This window comes from Hemitrygon akajei, chromosome 9 (genome assembly GCF_048418815.1).
Source record: "Hemitrygon akajei chromosome 9, sHemAka1.3, whole genome shotgun sequence".
Taxonomy (NCBI): domain Eukaryota; kingdom Metazoa; phylum Chordata; class Chondrichthyes; order Myliobatiformes; family Dasyatidae; genus Hemitrygon; species Hemitrygon akajei.
Genome location: NC_133132.1, coordinates 92,684,245 through 92,704,921, shown reverse-complemented (window position 1 = coordinate 92,704,921; position 20,677 = coordinate 92,684,245). Strand labels below are relative to the sequence as shown.

Below are 20,677 nucleotides of genomic sequence, written 5' to 3'. Positions count from 1 at the left end.
CTTTCCTATCCTAAAACTCTCGTCTTCCATGTTCTTGTGAAGAAACATTCATATTATTCACTTACTGTCCCCTGGTTGATTCATCATGTATATAACAAAGATCATTCTTGATTCAAAATCTGCATTTCCAACAAAGAAATGGACATTCCTATTGGAAATCAATGCCACAGATAACGAGCTACATGAGGTGGCCCAATCAAACTATGTTTTTTTCCAGTATTATCCTCACTTTCTTGTTTTAGCATTTATTTCCCCTTTTCGTGGGCATTTTTTATTGGTTGTATTTAGTTTCTTATATTCCTCTATCTCTATTGCTTGGATTACTTCATTTCCATTTGCCTCTCCCTTCTCTGTTTCTCTTGATCCATTCATTGTTCACTTGTATTTTTCTTCAAAGCTGTCTCCAAAGGGAACATTGTTGGCATATCTATTAAAAGTGACAGCATTTATATCTACCAGTCTAAAAACAGCAGGGAGAGCAAATCGTTAATCAGGAAGCTTAATCCTGTAGCTTCTCTACCTGGAACAGAAATATGAATTAAGAATGGCTTCATTTTTCCAGAACTATCTGCATTTGGTTAGAATACATCTAAGAACAACTGTGATGGAAAAAGGAACTGCTTTGAGGACTACCGTAATTGCCCATTACACACAATAAAGATAATTTTGATTTTAAACAAAAGACAAAAACAAGTGATATAAAGTTGATGCAACTATATATCCCTATAGATTTCCTTTTAGTTCCATTGCTTTAAAAAACAACAATGTAATATTGGGTAGCATACCACAGTGCAACTTTAGAAACATTCATTACACTTCAATGCACTTCCACTGCAATAAGTTATCCAACAGCATGATCTTGAAAATATTGTGAAAAATTCATATGTAAGTACAAATGTTCAAAAAGGGCAGATCTGTTTGAGTCGATGTTTCTGAATGTTTCCAAACTGATTACCTCAAAGATGAAGTATCCAGGGAAAATGATTACAAAGATAAATTGAATATTTGTTTTTTTTCCCACTGACACTTTTTTCTGATCAGTAGAGAACATATTTGCTAATAAGTTTGGGTGTCAACTTTACAGATGAGTGCAGATGGGTGAATCATTGGGAAGTTGGTTATGATGTTCAAATTAATCTGTGGAGATTCAATTACACTAATCACATCCCATGCCTTTTAATGACTCCAAACAGAAATGCACATATGTGGTGAAAAGCTATTAAACAATTACAGGCATGAAATGAGATTGCCTCTTTCAATCTGTTCTATACAATTGTTCTACCTTGTATATCACAACATAAGATCTACCCCACCTGAAAGCAACCAATACTCTGGGAGAGATGAAAAAAAATGGATATGAACCAAGATGGAAAATGAAAAATGGAGAATGGGGGAAGAGATTAGAGCAAAAATTTTTGAGAATTTCTCCATGTCCCATTGAGGAGATCAAACTCAGATGAGGAGAATGATGAAATGCCACAACTCAGTTCCTAACACTTCCCACCTAATAAAGATGTTGCTCGCAAATATCTACACTTTTCACTGCCTTGTGCCTGGAAATATTAGTTGTTTCAGTCAACTGGATTCAAAACTGCATTTTATTGTTTGGCAAAAATAGCACATCAGGTTTCATGGTATTTTGCATTTTCTTGATGTTCAAAACTAGGCTCAAGGAGGCTGCCCTGGGTAAATGTGCAACTTGCAGTCCCTTGGTAAGAGTACATGACAGGATTCTATAATGACAGCTTATTTTAATTCATTTTCTAGCTAGACAGAAACTAAAACCAGCTCTGGGGTAAAAAAAAATCTAATTGGCTCCGTGGTTCTTTACCAGAAAGTGTGTACATATAATTACCTGAAGGCTGGAGTGAAAAATCCCACTTTAATAATGATTTGCAGAATATTTCTTCTGAGAAGAACCAAAATGGCTTTGCTTTGGTCACAATTTAGAATTTACGATGAATCCGAAGACCTCAGTTAGGCTGCTATGTATTTTTCTGTTCAGGGCTCATCGGTGCCTGGAGTGACTATCTCAATGGAAAGGTCATTTTTATTCTTGGAATATTACAAAGCTTTGATGAGAAATGGCAGGGGTTTCACTGATGTAGGCTGAATCTATATGCTTTATTAAAATTCAAGAAAACAAAAGATTCATTCCCTGCTCCCTCAGGCCCTTTCAGGTCATTGTCAGTTTAAATCAACCCTGTGTAATCAAGCTTACAATGAAAGGCATACACTCTTGGTTCTCCTTTATTGGCATCCCTATATATGTTCTGATAAAATTTTTACCAATCACTCCAGCTGGGAGGTGACAGTGGCAGCTACATAGAATGCTGACAGATGACATTTTTGGCCGTCTGCACTCTGCCAGCTCATTCTGGTACAATGAAAGACTTCCATCAATTTCTGAATTTGAAAAATGTGAGCAAGCATTCCCCACCTAACATTACAATGGTTCAGAAAGGTCAACACTTCCTTCCACTAGACCTAAAAATGGAGTCAATCTTAACTCCAAAATGTCAAAGGTGGTCCCTGTAGGCTTTAAAACAAATATTTCTCTCTGGCTTAATATTTTAAAGGTGACCAGATTGGAAATCGTTTCCTACAGAAAGTGGACAAATATTGTGGCTCCTTGTACAAGACTTCTAAAAAGGTCAGCAATCATCTTGCAGATGAAACCGACGAATCTGGTACTTGACAAAATCAGCTTTTCTGAGGCCTCAGTATTTGCAAACACTCAGTGCACAGAAATAGCATCAAATGGCTGAAAATCAGAACCAAACCTTTAAGAAAATAAATTAATCAACATTGCAAACAACGCTGGAGATATTCAGCAGGTCAAGCAACATCAAGTGGAGAGAGAAAAACAGAAACAATTCCACATTGATTACATTTTTGCAGGTGACCTCTGCATCAAGAAGGTCAGTATCCTTGAACATCAATTTTGTTTTTATTCCTTACATGACTATATCCAGCATTTTCTGCTTTATTTCAGATTCCCACTGTCTATTTTATTTTTGGATAGTTCAGTTGTTTGATGTGCAGTTTGAAATTATCATTGGTTCAAAGATCTGAGCAGGCAAGAACAAAATTGTTCAATATGGAGATATTCAGAAAATGGGGTAACATATATTTCAATTTTACTGAAATGTGAATTACAGGATATTCCCAGTGTTTTTGTTGTTTCAATGCTCAGCATGATCTCAGCAATCCAAAGTTAGCAAAGAAATCTAACAGTTTATAGCTTGGAAAGAGGCCACTCAGCCCATCAATCTTTCCACAATGACTACCTGCATGATACCGACAGAACATTGACTAACCCTGCATGTGAGCTCTTTCCCAGCTTGGAAGATGGCAACACAACAACATCAACAGAATACTAAGCACTATTAACCTTGACAACTGTTGACAATGTCAGCCCCATGGTGTACATGGTCTTTGTAGCAGATGGCATTGTTCAGCATGTTCAGCTTGTAAGAATGACTGAGCTTCCAGTTGCCTGTAATTCCTCGATCACACTTCCATATTTACCTCTCTGTCTTTAGACTTTTTGTGCAACAAGTCCAACTTGAGCTTGCAGAGACTCAACTGATCTTCTGGTGAGCTATATTATATCATAAGACCAGTAGACCAGAAGACATAGCAGCAGAATAAGGCCATTTGAGCCAATAAGTTCATTCTACCATTCCATGATGGCTGATTTATTATCCCTCTTGCCTTCTCCCTGTAACCTTTGATGTTCTGATGAATCAAGAACCCATCAAACTCCACTTTAAGTCTATTCAATCACTTGGTTTGCATAGCCATCTGCAGCAGATTCACCACCTTTTGGCTAAAGAAATTACTCCTCACCTCTGTTCTAAATCGATGGTCCCTATTTTCTAACATACAGAATACACTGTGTTCCATCTGCCACGTCTTTGCCCATCCTTCTAATGTGTCTAAATCCTTCTGCAGACTTCCTGCATCCTCAACACCAACTGCCCCTCCATCTATCTTCTTGTCATCCAAAAACTTAGCCACAAAGTCTTCAATTCCATCATCCAAATCATTGACGTATAACATAAAAAGAAGCGGTCTCAACACTGACCCCTGTGGAACACCAATAGTCACCAGCTGCCAACCAGAATGAGCACAGGTTGTACTGTTACAGATGCAAGAACTGATCACAATTCTATTTCCACATAAAGGGACAGCAAGGTGCTCCCCCTCTCTTGTGGAGCACAATACAACCAACAGTGGTTTAAATAGTGCAGAAGGGCCAGGTTTTTAAGTGTCAATAGCATTCGATGCAACTATGGCCCTGCTGATTTTTTCTCTCGGTAATTCCCCAATCCACAAAAGTGGTCGATCTTCAAGTTGCTTCCACTAATCACAGTGAGTTTGAACTTTCCAGGAGACTTGAAAGATGAGTTTCAATTCAGAGAATGACACTTCTCCATCTGTCTTGGTCTGTTTTCACCCTCAGTTAAACCCCTTTTTGTTCATAGGGTTGTTCCAATTGCTTTCTTTACCATTTTGTTCCACCTTCCAATTTTTAATGAAACTGTTACCTTGCAGACCTTGGTCCACACCCTTATCAGATATTCCCTCCACTTCCACCTCTTCTCAATTTTCTATTTCTGATGAAGGAACCAGGATGCAAAAGGGAGTTAGTCTGGTGTCTCATAGATACTAGAGTCCACACACAGCAGCATTTCAGTGAAGGGTTTGTTGAAGACTTCAATAGGAAAGCATCAATGAGAAGACTGTTATACTTGCTCACTGAGATGATTGGGGTGCTGTCAGACCTGCAAGTCTAAATGTGAGAGGTAGTAAGAATCATTGAAAGTACATTGATTCCCCCCAGTCCTGTACGAGGTGGAAGAAAATACTTCTATTTTGGAGGTAATATGTGCAGTACTACACACACTTCTGTGCAAAGGTCCACCAACAATGCTATTGTATGACACATACTGGGTAGAGAGGAATCCATCATGGAGAGATCACTGGAACTCTTAGTGTGCGTGCAGGTGAAGACACTCTGTGACTTGGGACTAGCTTGCTGCTCTCCAAGGATGTCACCCTTGAGCAGATTGCTGTTCATACAGAAACAGAGATGCCACTCATGAGCTTCTCCCTCGTGTCCAGAAACAGAGGTATGTCCTTTGAAGTCTGTCAATTCTTCAGTGAAAGATTTTCTACTCAAATCAAGTTCAAGGTTAAGTTTAATTATCATTCAACCACACACATGACTACAGCCAAACAAAATAGCATTCCTCCAGGGCTAAGGTGCAAAATATACTGCCAACAGTCACACACAGCACACAGGGTAACAACAGCAGAAAAGCATGCATTCACAAAATAAAATAATGTAGCCCAAGTCCCAGAGTGGGATGACCGGTAAGCTGATAGCGCGTTGGATGTTGTCCTGAAGCCATGTTTCTGTAAGAAGCAGCACACAGTCACTAGTGCAGTCTCTGATGAATTCAATCCATCTTGTCTTTCTGGAGTGAGCACTAGAGAGCAGCACCAGTGGGAGAGGTCAGCCCCAAACCCGGCATGGATTCCAGCAAGCCTACTGCACATTGGTGTTCTTTTCCACACTGCCTCTGCCATCTCCTTACCTAGCAGCTGCAGCAGGTGTTGCCGCAGCAGGAGGGCCTGGTTCGTGCAACAACCGAGGCCGCACAGCTGCCAAGGAACCAGTGAATTGGGTCTGCTGTATCTCATAGCACCAATGTCCCACAGCGTCTTATAATCGCAAGAAGAACGTTCAAGTCAATCATTTGCACAGTTTGTTCCCTGCCTCCACACAATAGCAGCATGCAACGTGATTCCCCTTAAAGTCTGAACTCTACCTGGTTAAAAACTCAGTGAATCATTTTACAGTTGGTTGAGTCAGTGAATTGATGTAGACTTATGAACCCCTGACTGCAGCGCAAAGCCTCCACCTAGAGATAAAAATTAAAGATGAGCTTCATCTAACACACGTAAACATCTAAACATACAGTAAAATGAACCATTTTCGTCAAGTCAAGTCAGTAAGTATGATACTGGGGAACCCATTTGTATCACCACACTTCCGGCGCCAACATAGATGCCCAAAATTTACTAACTTCAACCATAACCAAACATCTATGTAATGTGGGAGAAAACCGGAGTACCCAGAGGAAACACGTGCTCACGATGAGATTGTACAAACTCTTTACAGACAATACTGATAGCTGAACTCAGATCTTTCAGGTGGTGCTGTTGAGCATGGCACAAACTGCCACTACTAATGTCACAGCTGTTCTCTATATATGTTGTTATATAACACGTTCAGCCATAGAATTTTAAAAATGAAGATCTCAAGTGCCTACCATTCATAGCTTGGAAAGTTTATACACAGTACTCGAGAGAACTTTGTGGTAACAAGGCAACTGATTACATGGCTGGCTTATGGTTGTCTTTCAGTTAATATTAATGTTGTGGTCTGATTCTAGCAATATTACACTATTTCATCTCTATCATGGCTCTCTAACTCTGTACCAAAACCAGGCAGCCATTTATACTAATCCTATCTTAACCAACATTTTCCCCATATTCCCATTACTGATTTTCTGTGTCCCCATCCTCGGAACTAAGTTTACTTGCAACAACTGCCCTGGCCTTCCCACTTTAGTTCAGTGTGACTGACCATGGAAACACCAATGGTAGATGCTTGGCAGGTGTCCATTTTGTAATTTTGCTGTGGTACCTATTTGCTCTTGAACATTATGGCCATAGGGCACCTTACCATAGTTTCCTCACGTAACTCGAGCAGCTTTTAAAATACAATTGCAAGGAAGTGCTGCAGCAAACTGCCAACAACAGCATGGGCCTGAGGGCTCCTAGTTACTCCAGCAACAGTGAAAAGCAAGGCTTGCAGGACGACAGATGTTTTGAGTTGAAGATTGTGTGGTGGAAACAGGTCAGTGTGACATTCAAGTGGAGTTATCCAGGTGAACTTCCAGCTTGCCACCACAGACACAGAAATGTTTGCAATGACTTTCTATTGTGGGTAAAATCTATCTTTCGTTACTTGGTGCTGATATTACAAGTGCAATGTAATTGAATTTTGAAGGGATTAAGTTGTCACCTTGGATTGAGTACTACTGAATAACCCATTATGTGCACTTGTACCAAAGGGTTAATAATCTACATTCCACTTAGCTTCCAGTCTCTGCTGCACTGCAGAATTCGCACTTTGCTTGGCTGTTTTATTTGTCAAGTAATGTCCTTTGTGAATTGCATACATTCAGCAGATAATTATTGTTTTGTGAATGTTTTAAAGAAGTGAATAAAAGGTTATAATATACCTCTCTGAAATCCAGATAAAAAAAATCTGTGAATTTAATTCCCATGGTTTTGTGTCAAAACACTGTTTAAAATCACAAGGTCCAAGTGAAACCAAGAAATTACAGTGCTTTCACGGCTGAAGTGGGAACAAAACATCCCAAAGTGCCTTAAAACCAAGTAGGTGCTTGTGAAATGCAGTTGCTGTTGCTTTTCTGATCTGGGAGATATTCCAGACAACACAAGATAGGAGAGAACAGGGTTGATGGTTTTTGGACAGTGAGAAAGATGTAGAAATTAGTCTAGAGAACCTACTTGTATAACAAACTATGAAGATTGCATAAGCAAATGAAGGGATGTGCTGTGTAGATTAAGCTGGGAGTAGAATCATCAGAAGTACAATGATCACACATGCATGTCAGGGAAGGAAATGGCATCTTCAATTTCCAACCCCACTAAAGGGACCACTAGTCTCAGACATGCCTAAAGCCCCACAGCCCCATCATTCTTTACCCCACAATCACTACCAATTAGCAGTCAAACCTAAAAATCCCAGACATACCTATGGCTCTTCCAAGCTTCACGGGTATTGTATATCTCAATGATGAAGCTTGTTGCCATCCATTCAAGCTCACCATTGGCACTGTGTAAACACAATGCTTGACATTGGATTTGAAAGTAATTCTCACAGAACATCATAAAAAGGCTTGGTTCAGTTCCCTTCACCTTCCTCCCCCTCATGCAGTTGTTGATCGGTGTGAGATGGGCTTTCCATAGTGAGTTTGAGTAGCACACATCAGACCACATGCATCTTGAGATTCACTCTGCCAAGTACTCTAGACTTGCTGCACAGAGTGGAAACATTTCTCTATCACAGTGTCTTATTCAGTATGTCATTCACTGTTGTGCATAGCACCATGCAAAATAGAAACAGGGCTGCATAACCTTTTGTGCTTGCTCCATTCTTCAATTGGATTATGGCAAATGTCATCATTTAAGTCCACTGTCATGCCATAATGAATTCCTGATTCTCTATTGATTAGAACTCTAAATGAGTTTGAAAGACCAGCAAAGATTTAGCCCCTTCAGATTCCTATGGCATAGACAGACAGCTCTCTGAGAAAAGAACAACACACACAAAATGCTGGAGGAACTCAGCAAGCTAGGCAGCATTATGGAAAAAGTACAGTCAATGTTTCAGGCCAAAACCATTTGGCAAGATTGGAGAAAAAAAGCTGAGGAGTAGATTTAAAAGGTAGGGGGAGAGGAGAGAGAACCATCAGGTGATAGGTGAAATCTGGAGGGGGAGGGATGAAGTAAAGAGCTGGGAAATTGATTGGTGAAAGAGATAGAAGGCCATGGAGGAAAGAAAAAAGGGAGGAGCATCAGAGGGAGGCGATGGGTGGGCAAGGAGATAAAGTGAGAGAGGGAAAAGGAGATGGAAAATGGTGAAGGTGAGGTGGGGGGCATAACCAAAAGTTTGAGAAATCAATGTTCTTGTCATCAGGTTGGAGGCTACCCAGACGGAATATAAGGTGTGTCCTCCAATCTAAGCGTGACCTCATCATGACAGTGGAGAAGACCATGCTGCTTTTCTTTTCATGGATTCATGGATGAATTTCTTTTGTCTTGAGAAAAGAAATCATTTTTCAACTCAGTTGTAAGTGAACACTCTCTTATTCTAAGATGATGCCCTTGGGTTCCGGACTGTCCATGAGAGGGAACATCTGTTTAGCATACAATAACCTTACACTCAGTGGCCACTTTATTAGGTACAACTGCTCATTAAAGCAAATATCTAACCAGCCAATTATGTGCCAGCAGGTAAATGCATTAAAACATGCAGATATGGTCAAGAGATGCAATTGTTGTTCAGACCAAGCATAAGAATGGGGAAGAAATGTGATCTAAGTGACATTGATTGTGGAATGATAGTTGGTGCCAAATGGGGTGGTTCGAGTACTTCAGAAAGTGGTGATCTCTTGAGATCTTAACACACAACAATCACTAGAGTTTATAAAGAATGGTGCCAGAAAAATAAAAGGTCCAGTGAGCAGCAGTTCTGTGGGCAAAAATGAGAGAGTTCAGAGGAGATTGGCCAGACTGGTTTGAACTGGCAAGAAGGGGATAGAACATCAAATAACTATGTGTTACCACAGTGGTGTGCAGAAGAATATTTCTGAATGCACAACATGTCAAATCTTGAAGTGGATGGGCTACAGCAGCAGAAGACCACAAAGATACATATAGAGTGGCCACTGAGAGCATATATCAAAATTGTTTGCAGTATTCCAGATGCGGCCTCACTAACTACTGTAACCTTGTATATTTGCATCAAAATTTCCCCAATTTCAAATTGCAAACTCATTGAAATAAGAACCAACATATTAGCATTACCGATTACCTTCTGCACTTGTATGCTCACTTTTCGTGTTTCATGTACATAGGACACCCAAAATTCTTCATGCTGGATCTTTCTGCACTTTCTCTCCATTTAGACAATACACTGTACTTTCATTCTTGTGAGTGTGGGCAGCAATTATTGTTAGGTATTGATTAATTAGTTCCTAATAGTCCATCAGTTATTAATTTTAAACCTGCAATTGATGAGCTTTTATTAAGAGATATTAAGATTATTAAGAGTGTTAAAGGTATTAAGAGATATGGGAAGAAGTCAGAGATATGGAACTGTGCCACAGATTAGCCATTATCTCAGTTGATGGTGGAATGGGCTCAAGGGGATAAATGGCTGACTCCTGCTCCTGCATTCCTATCTGCTTAATAAACTCACTAAATAATTCAGAAGAGCCTTTCCTCCCTAGGGATTAGTGAGGACATTTAAATCATCACCAGAGGGTAGGATTCTACTTTAGCTTCGCTGAAGAGCATTGACACTTTTGAATGGATACATCCATATAAACATAGAGAAAAATGTATGCTGATGAAATGAGGTGAAAGAGAGGAGAAATTTGTTTCGAGCATTGGCTAATTGAACCAAGTAATAGTTCTCTACTATCCAGAAATGGCTGATAAGTGTACCAGGCTTTAGATGTTTTAAAAAGTTCAGGGAGGGAAGCAAAGGAGGAGGAGGAGTTGTGGCATTGCTAGTCAGAGATAGTGTCACGGCTGCAGAACAGGAGGAAGTCATGGAGGGATTATCTACAGAATCAGTGTGGGTGGAAGTCAGAAACAGGAAGGGGGAAATAACTCTACTGGGTGTTTTTTAAAGTCCCCCCAACAGTAACAGAGGCATTGAGGGAGGCAGATTCTGAATGGGAGATAATAATAGGGTTGTTGTGATGGGTGATTTTACCTTTCCTGATATTGACTAGTATCTCCTTAGAGAAGGGCTTTGGATGGGGTAGAGTTTGTTAGGTGTGTTCAGGAAGGTTTTCTGATGCAATATGTAGATAAGCCAACAAAAGGGGAGGCTGTACTTGATCTGATATTGGGAAATGAACCTGGTCAGGTGTAAGATTTCTTGGTGGGAGAGCATTTTGGAGGTAGCGAAATAGCGAATCAGAAGGGGCCTTGGTGAGCAGGATTAATGAAAATCTCAAGGCATTCTATGAGTATGTGAAGAGCAAGAGGATGAGCCGTGTGAGAATAGGATCAATCAGGTGCAATAGTGGAAACATGTGCATGGAGTTGGAGAAGGTACTAAGTGAATACTTTGCTTCAGTATCTATCAGTGAAAAGGACCTTGGCAATTATGGGGATGACTTACAGTAGACTGAAGCACTTGAACATATAGACATTAAGAAAGAGGATATGCTGGAGCTTTTGAAAAGCATTAAGTTAGATAAGTCACTGGCCGTGCTCTGGGCCAGTAGCATCGGCAGTTCCCGCTGGCCGCGCTCTGGGCCAGTAGCATCGGGGCTCTTGCTGGCCATGCAAGGCGAACACTGGCGTGAGGGTGTCACTGCATTTAGGCAACTGATGACCTCGCTTGGGTTCAAGTTCAACAGTGGGTGTGACAGGGAATGAGGAAAGGTGCAGCTTACTTACATTGTTTCCTCCGGGCCCGGTGGTTGGGGACCACTGAATTACACTGCGTAGTGCGGGGGACCTATGCGCATGCGCACTGGGCAGAAAGAACGGAACTAAAACTCCGCAACCCGGAAACAATCTCTCAACAGTATTTGTGTATTTATTTTTCTTTTTTTTGGGATCTACTGGGAAAGTCTCAAAGATCGACCAGTCGATCGTGATCGACAGGTTGGCGACCACTATTCTAGGCAGTTTCCTGAGTAGGTTACATGGTTGGCATAACATTGTGGGCCGAAGGGCCTGTCATGTGCTGTAGGTTTCTATGTTCTATGTTCTACAGATTATAGAATGAAACACCCATTTACAGTGCTGGAAGCCATTCAACCCATCAAGTCTGTACCAGCAGAAAATAATCTATCTGGTCTAACTCCACCTTCCCACTCAGGATGTGGAGCCTTAATACTAGAGCACAATTAACCGAATCAGGGGTAGGTCACTTTCTCTCTCAAGCCTGCTCCACCATTCAATATGTCTTACATGATCTTCTCTTGTATATCTTGCTGCTTATTCAATGTTCAAAGTGAATTTATTATCAGAGTATTTACATGTCACCACATACAACCCTGAGATACCTTTTTCTGCAGGAATACTTAGCAAATCTATAGAACAGTAACGTTAAACAGGATCAATAGACAAAAAACTGTGCAAATGCAAATATAAATAAATGCCAATAAATAACGACATGAAATAATAAATGTCCTTCAAGTGAGACCATTGGTTGTGGGAACACCAGAAGTAGAATGAGTGTAGTTATCCCCTTTTGTTCAAAAGCCTGATGGTTGAGGGATCATCACTGTTTTTGAACCTGGTGATGTGACTCCTGAGGCACTTGTACCTTCTACCTGATGGTACATTCTCCAAATTGCATTGTTTTTATCATCCAGAAAGTCTTTGGTTTCTGTTTTTGAATAAAATCAATGACTGAGCCTCCATAGCCCTCCATGATAGAAAATTCTGAAGATTTCTTAGTCTCTGAGAGGAGAAATTTCTCCTTCTCACCATCTTAAATTTTGAGTCTTCTCCTTGACACCTTACCCAGCAGAAACATACTCCTTACATCTACCCTGTTGAGTTCTCTTAAGAGTTTTCTATATTTTGATGGGGGTAATTTGTCATTCTTCTAAACTCTGGGGAAAGGAATACTAGCCTTCTGTACGTCTCCACATATCACAGGTCTGCCATTGCAGAAAACAGTCTGCTGAATCTTTGGTGCACTCCATCTACACCAAGGATATCTGCTTTCAGTCAAGAAGATGAAAGTTGTGTATAATCCCCAATATAGTTTCACTAAGGCCTTTATATAACAAGTATTCAAATCCTCTTGTGTCAAAGGACAACATCAGAATCAGAATCAGGTTTAATATCGCTGGCATATGTCGTGAAATGTGTTGTTTTGCAGGAGCATTATATATATATATACTAATTGTAATTTATCAGGGTCTTAAATGATGGATGCTGCCTTTTTGAGGCATCGCCTTTTGAAGGTGTACTGGATGCTGGGAAAGCTAGTGTCCTTGATGGAGCTGGCTGAGTTTACAACTTTCTGCAGCTTTTTCTGATCCTGTGACGTAACCCCACTATTCCAGATGGTGATGAAAGTAGTTAGAATGCTTTCCATAGTACATTTATAGAAATTTATGTCTTTGCTGAGATGACTAGTCTGCTCAAACTTCTAATGAAATATAGTTGTTGTTGTGCCTTCTTTGTAATTGCATCAATATGTTGGACACTGGATAGATCTATCAAGATGTAGAGACCCAGGAACTTGAAAGTGCTCACCCTTTCCACTACTGATTGCTTGATGAGGACTGGTGTGTGTTCCCTCAACTTCTCCTTCCTGAAGTCCACAATCCATTCCTTGGTCTTACTGACATTGAGTGCATGGTTGTTGATTCAACACCACTCAACCAGCTGATCTATCTCACTCTTGTAATCCTCCTTGTCACCATCTGAAATTCTACCAACAATAGTTGTGTCATCAGCAAATTCATAGATGACACTTGCGCCATGCCTAATACATGCGCCATGCCTAATACATAGAATTTGCCTTTTCAACTACTTGCCACATCCGCTAGGCAGCTTTCAGTGACTTAGTAGAAGCTGTAGTGCAATTGCTTGAGTTGAGTATGATGTTCTGCTAAGAGGTTATCTATTGGTGGTGTTGTGTATTTAATATTTCTGTAATATTGGAGTAATATTGTAAATATATTGTTTGAGTAGGCATTCTTTATTTGCTTAAATAATTCACTATGGGTTATATGTAAAAATACGTGCATTGCAACATCATGATTCTACCATGTGATAAGCGTCCACCTTGCTTAAAGTAAAAATGAAATGAAGATACATTATTCTCGGCTCCATTTTTTTGCCTTCAATTAGTTTCATGCTTTGGAGTTACAAAGCATAACAGATGGCTGTAGAGGCTGGTTCAAGATCCACATATTCTGGTGCACTGTGGGCCAGAATAAGTGGTGGCTGTGGTTAGTGGTAAGGACTTCGGGTCATTCAGTCTCTCCTTTTGCAGCTGCCGCTTGTTCTTGGCTGCACAGAGGAGGTCGTTCTCATGTAGCACAGCTCCCTATTGACTGTTTTCCTCCAGGCTTATCTATCGAGTGCAATGTTTTCCCCAGTTTTTGGACGTAATGTTGAATTTCTTCAGGCTGATTTTGATGTAATTTTTGAAGCTTTTCCTTTGCTAACCAGGGGCTCACTGACCTTCGTTCAACTGGGAGCAAAGGATCAGCTTGCATCCAGATGGCATGACCTATTCATTGGAGTTGATATTATTCAGTGACATATGCACAAGGACACCTAGGTCGTTTGAAATGTCAATATTTCCCAGGCTCTCATAATTTAAAAATACTTCGCATTTCTGTTTTTTATCCTGCCAGTGACTTGTCTCATATTTTTGCACAGAGGCTACAGAGGATTACACACTAATCCAGCTCCATCACTGCCTTACCTATCACTGAGAATGTCTTCAAAAGGAAGTGCCTCAACAAGATGGCATCCATCACTGACAGCCCTCACCATCTAGAGCATGACTCTTCTCACTACTACCATCAGGGAGGAGGAGGCAAAAGACCCATTGTCAATGACTTAGGAACAGCTTTTTCCCTTCTGCCATCATATTGCTGAATGGTGTGACATTTTACAGTACCCTATCATTGTAGAATCCCTCACCTTATTTTCCTTCATCATCAAAAACTCTTAAAAGCATACTCCCCACACTGAATCCCATTTGTCACATTCCTGCCCGCCTGTTCTCAGAAAACATTGAGACCATCTTGCAAACAACAGCCTTCTTCCTCACCTTTATACCGTTTGCAGACCTCCTAGACATGGCCTCTCCTGCCACATCACCATAGTGTTAATTCTGCTGCTGAAAATGTTGAAACCAGTCTCTATATGGCCTAATGAGGCAATCCCTACACTTCAGGACTGTTTCAAACAGACTAACTGACAGATGCTCAAGGAAGGCACCACAAACGGAGAAGAAACAGACCTCAAGGAATAGGCCTTGTCTGTCACATTAAGTGTGCAGACGATGTAGGTACCTCAAGAATGGTCATCATACGGCCCAACCAGAAACCCTGTCCATATGCAGAGTGTGTTCTCTGGTAAAAGCCGAGGATGCTGCCTCCATGTCAGGAGACAGAACAGCTCTCAGAGCAGCCAGCAGAAACTTCATCTTTGGCATCTAGAGGTCAAAGACCACCTACACACAAAAAACTCAGGAACACCTGTGTGATAATGAACCTCAGCCTATGTAGCTGGGCATCAAGGGCATCACTGACTACGCAGCATCAACTGTACCAGGCTGCTGCCCCACATTTCCTTAAATCAGCCACCATCATCCCTGTATCAAATAACTCTACACCTAAATGACTACCACTCTTGGCACTGACACTGATCATTATGAAGTGCATTGAATGTCTGGTAATGTCTCATGTCAAAAACATCATTCCTGCCACACACATCAATATGCTTACTGATAGAACCGTGCTGTGACAGATGCCAGAGCATCTGTCATACACCTGGCCCTGGCACCCCTACAAAACAAGGACACTTATGTCAGAATGCCGCTTCTGGATTTCATTTTGGCATTCAACACTATTGTCCACAGACCTTAGTGAACAAACTCCTCCTCTTCAGTCTAACTATACCACTGTGCAACTCAGTCTTGGACTTCCTAATAAACAGATCTCAGAAAGTCAGGATGCACAACTGATCCTCCCTCCCCATCATCCTCAACATGGGTGCCCCACAACTCCTGCACCCCAGGGTGGTGTGTTGATCCTATTGCTGTGCTCTTTGCTCACCCATGACTGCACAGCCAAATGCCCAAGTGATAATATTGTCAAGTGTGCTGAAAACACAATAGTGGTGGGACTCATCACCAACAATGATGAGATGGCCTACAAAGAGGAGGTGGAAGAGTTTGACACCTGGTGCTAGGCAAATGCCATCCTCCTGAATGTCAGCAAGACAAAGGAGATGGTTATGACTTCAAGTGAACTATCACCACTCACACCAAGACAAAGGAGATGGTTATGACTTCAAGTGAACTATCACCACTCACACCCCTCTATACATCAGCAGCACAACAGTGGAAACTGTGAGCAATTTCAAACTCCTGGCTGTGCAGATCACCCATAGACTCAGATCACATTCTGCACAGTCAAAAAAGCTCATCAACACCTCTACTTGCTGAGGAGGCTGAAGAGAGCAGGATTCTACACATCCATACTCACATCATTCTACAGAAAAGCAGCAGAGAACATCCCAACCTGCTGTAGCACTGCAGAGCACAAGGAAGGCTCTACAATGGGTAGTTCAAACCTCCCAGTGTATCACCAGCACAAGCTTTCCTGTCATCAATACATATATACAGAAAGGTGCCGGAAAAAGGCCAGTAACGTCATGAACTAGCACCCTGCTCATAAACTGTTTGTCCTACTCCCAGTAGGGAGTGGGCTACATAGAATCCATGCCAGGACAACCAGACGTAACAGTGACTTTACCCAAGCAGTAATGCTAATCAATACCTCCACCCAATAACACCCCCCCTTGACATCTCCCAGAATCAGTGCTTTATCATTTACTGTCAGTCACCTTATGTACAGACACTCCAATGCTTAGCATCACTTTATTCAAAGTTCAAAGTAAATTTTACCATCAAAGGACATATATGTCACCATATACAACCTGAGGTTTGTTGTACTGCATGTATACTTAGCAAATCTATAGAATAGTAACTATAATAGGATCAATGAAACATCAACTAGACTGCAGAAGACAACAAACTCTACAAATGCAAATATAAATAAATAGCAATAAGTAACAAGAAAATGAAATAACAAGATAAAGAGTCCTTAAAATGAGATCATTGGTTGTGAGAACATCTCAATTGATGGGCAAGTGAGTGTAATCAATCACTTTTGTTCAAGAGCCTGATGTTTGAGGAGTAGTAACACTCCTTAAACCTGGTAGTGTGAGTCTTGAAGCTCTTCCACCTTCTAAATGATGGCAGCAATGAGAATGAAGCATGACCTAGATGGTGAGGATCTCTGATGATGGATGCTGCTTTCCTACGATAGCATTTCATGTAGACGTGCTCAATGGTTGCGAGGGCTTTACCTGTGATGTACCGGGACGAATCCACTGCCATTTTCCACTCAAAGGCATTGGTATTTCCATACCAGGCCATGATGCAGCTAGTCAATACACTCTCCACTGCACATCTATAGAAGTTTGTAAATCTTCTAGATGTCATACCAAATCTCCGCAGACTACTAAGGAGGTAAAGGCACTGCCATGCTTTCTTTGCAAAGGTACTTACGTGCTGGGTCCAGGACAGGTCCACTGCACTGAAATAGTAACATCCATGAATCTAAAGTTGTTAACCCTCCTCATCTCTGATCCTCCGATAAGGACTGGATCATGGACTTGTGCTTTCCCTTTCCTGAAGTTTATAATACATTCCTTGGCCTTACTGACATTGAATGAGAGGTTGTTGTTATGACATCATTCAGCCAAATTTTCAGTCTCCTTCCCACATACTGATTCATCATCACCTTTGATGCAGCCCACAACAAACACACAGTCACTTGTTAAAGTGACCAGAGCAGGGGGCTAAGCACGCAGCTCTGTGGAGCACTTGTGCTGATGGAGATCATGGAGGAGATGTTGTTCCCGGTCTGAACTGATTGGGTCTACAAGTGGGAAGTCCAGGATCCAATTGCACAAAGAGGTATTAAGGTCAAGGTACTGGAGCTTATTGATTAATTCTGAGGGAATGACGGTGTTAAATGCTGAGCTGCAATTGATAAAGAGCATCCTGATGTATACATCTTTGTTGTCCAGGTATTCCAAGGTTGAATGAAGAGACAATAAAATGATATTTGCTGTGGACCTGTTGCTCCAGTAGGCAAATTGGAGCAGATCCAAGTTATTTCTCAGGCAGGTGCTGATATGTTTAATCACCAGCCTCTCAAAACACTTCATCCCTATGGACATAAGTGCAACTGGGCAATAGTCATTGAGGTAGGTCACTGAACTCTTCTTGGGTACTGGTATAATTGAAGCTTGCTTGAAATATATGGGTACCACACACCATTGATGTGAGAGATTAAACATCTCAGTGAGCTCATCAGCCAGTTGGTCAGCACAGGTCTTTAGCACATGCCAGGTATCCCGTCTGGTCCAGCTGCTTTCCTTCGATTCACCCTCTGGCAGGCAGCTTCAAATACTGAGATCAAAGGCTAATTGGGAGATGTGGGGGTTCATGATGGTTCCTCTATGTCCTGACAATCAAAGCAAGTATAGAAGGCATTAAGATCATCTGTAAGCAAAACCTTGCTGATTCCTATGTCGCTTGATTTAACTTTGTAGGAGGTGATAGCATTCAAACCCTGTCACAGCGATCAAGCACCCCATTTTGATTCTAGTTTGGTCCAGAATCTTCACTTTGCCCATGAGATGGCTTTCCAGCGATCATACCTGCAACTCTTGTAACTTTCTTGGTCTCCAGACTTGAATGCATCTGATCTGGCCCTCGGCAAATTTCGGACCTTATGGTTCATCCAGGGAAGATTCAGAATGATTCAGTGGGGACACACTCATTTACAGCTGTTTAAATAAAGCTGGTTACATCCATAATATATTCATTCAGATCTCTAGATAAGTGCTGGAACATGGCCCAGTCCTAGCATCACATTATGGATGTAAAATCAATCTATGTATATGATCTGTATTGTGTAATTGTATCTATTGTGGTTTTATTTATTAGGACATAGAAAATCTATCACACATTATAGGCCCTTTGGCCCACAATGTTGTGCCGACCATGTAACCTTCTAAAAGCTGCCCAGAATTTTCCTACCGCAAAGCCCTCTATTTTTCTAAGATCCATGTACCGATCTAAGAGTCTCTTAAAAGACCCCAATGTATCTGCCTCTTCTACCTTCACTGGCAGTGCATTCCATGCATCTACCACTCTCCCTGTGAAAAACTTACCTCTGACATTCCCCTTGTATCTGCTTCCAAGCACCTTGATACTATGCCCCCTAATGTTAGACATTTCAGCTCTGGGAAAAAAATGTCTGTCTATGCACAGGATCAATGCCTCTCATCATCTTATACACCCTTATCAGGTCACCTCTTATCCTCCGTTGCTCCAAAGAGAGAAGGCCGAGTCAACTCAACCTGTTCTCATAAGGTATGCTCTCCAATCCAAGTAACATCCTTGTAAATCTTCTCCGCACTCTTTCTATAGTATCCACATCCCTCCTGGACTGTGGTTCCTGAACTGAACACAGAACTCCAAGTGGGGTCTAACTAAGGTCATATATAGCTGTAACATTACCTCACAGCTCTTGAACTCAATCCCATGGTTGATGAAGGCCAGTACACCATACACCTTTCGAACAGCACGATCAGTCTGAGCAGCAGCTTTGAGTGTTGTATGGACATGGATCCCAAGTTGTCACTGAACCTCCACACTGCCAAGAGTCTTACCATTAATATTATATATGTCTTCATATTTGACCTAACGAAATGAACCACTTCACACTTATCTGAGTTCAGCTCCGTCTGCCACTTCTCAGCCCAGTTCTGCATCCTATCAATAATCCTGCTGTAATCTTTGAAAACTCTCTAGACCATCCACAACACCCCCAATTTTTCTATCATCAGCAAACTTACTAACCCACCCTTCTACTTCCTTATTATTTATCTTATTGTGGTTCTTCTGCTTTGTATCAAATCCATGGTAGCAATGATTTTGTCCTCCTTTACAAATGTGTACTGGAAATGATATTTAACAATCTTAAAATATGAATCTTGAAAAGTCCAAATCATTAGATGAGTAGCCAATCCCACAGTGAGGGACCTTGTCAAAATCTTTTCTAAGATCCATAAACGGCATCAAAAGTGTTATTTTCTCCTCACCATTCCCATACTCCTAATTTCAACTCAAAGTGTAAAGGAAAACAGAATAAGTTAGTATGTCACGAAGCAGCATCTTTGTCATGAAAGCTGAAAGAAATGTACAGGTTTTAACTAAGCATATAGCAGCTCATCAATACATCTGAAAGGAGCAATGGTTGGGAAGCAAATTGTAGGAGTGACTGTTTTAAAATCAGATCTATTGCCCTAATTGGAATTGAGGATGAGAAAGCTTTCAAATGGGATAGGTCCAATATTAAAAGGCTGAGGTGTAATTTAGATAAAGTGGACTGGAAATCTAATAGTAATTTGGAGGAAGTATTTTCCTATAAAGCAAATAAGTGAGTGCAAAATCAAGAAAATGTTATATGGTAAAGTGCATTATGGGTAAGGTGAGGCAGAAAGGGGAATCTTATTTCAGAATTAGGTAGTTAATTACTGTGAAAAGCCTAGCAGGTTATAAAGTGTACAGGAGTGAAAGTCAGATTAAAGTAACAAAATGGGCAGAAAGAATATGTATAAGTGTTTCAAAAGTAGAGAAAGAGCTGGGTTTGCTAACTTTGGACCATTGTTTAAAAAGATAAACTATAGAACTATAGACCTGGCATCTCAAGGATAGTAGGGGAAAAGTATCAGAGATAGAATTTATTATTACTTGGAATAGTGAAGAATAACTAGGTAATATTAACGTGGATTTGTTGTGAGAAGTTAATGTTTGACCAAATGGAGGCAACTCTTTATGATGATAAGGAGGGAAAGTGAATGAAATCAATGAAGTGCAATGAGACACCTCCACACCCCCGCACAACACCTCCACCTCAATCCTACTTTGAGTTGGGCTTGCCACTTACTGGAGTCATCAAATCATTATGGTATTGGG

The 20,677-nt window shown here is 40.9% G+C and overlaps 1 protein-coding gene across 1 annotated transcript in view; it reads right to left on the bottom strand.

Annotated features, from left to right (window-relative positions):
- The window catches only part of eys (eyes shut homolog), a 1,854,977-nt gene that overhangs the window by 889,134 nt on the left and 945,166 nt on the right, over nucleotides 1–20,677 (bottom strand). The gene's annotated exons all lie outside the window — the stretch shown is intronic.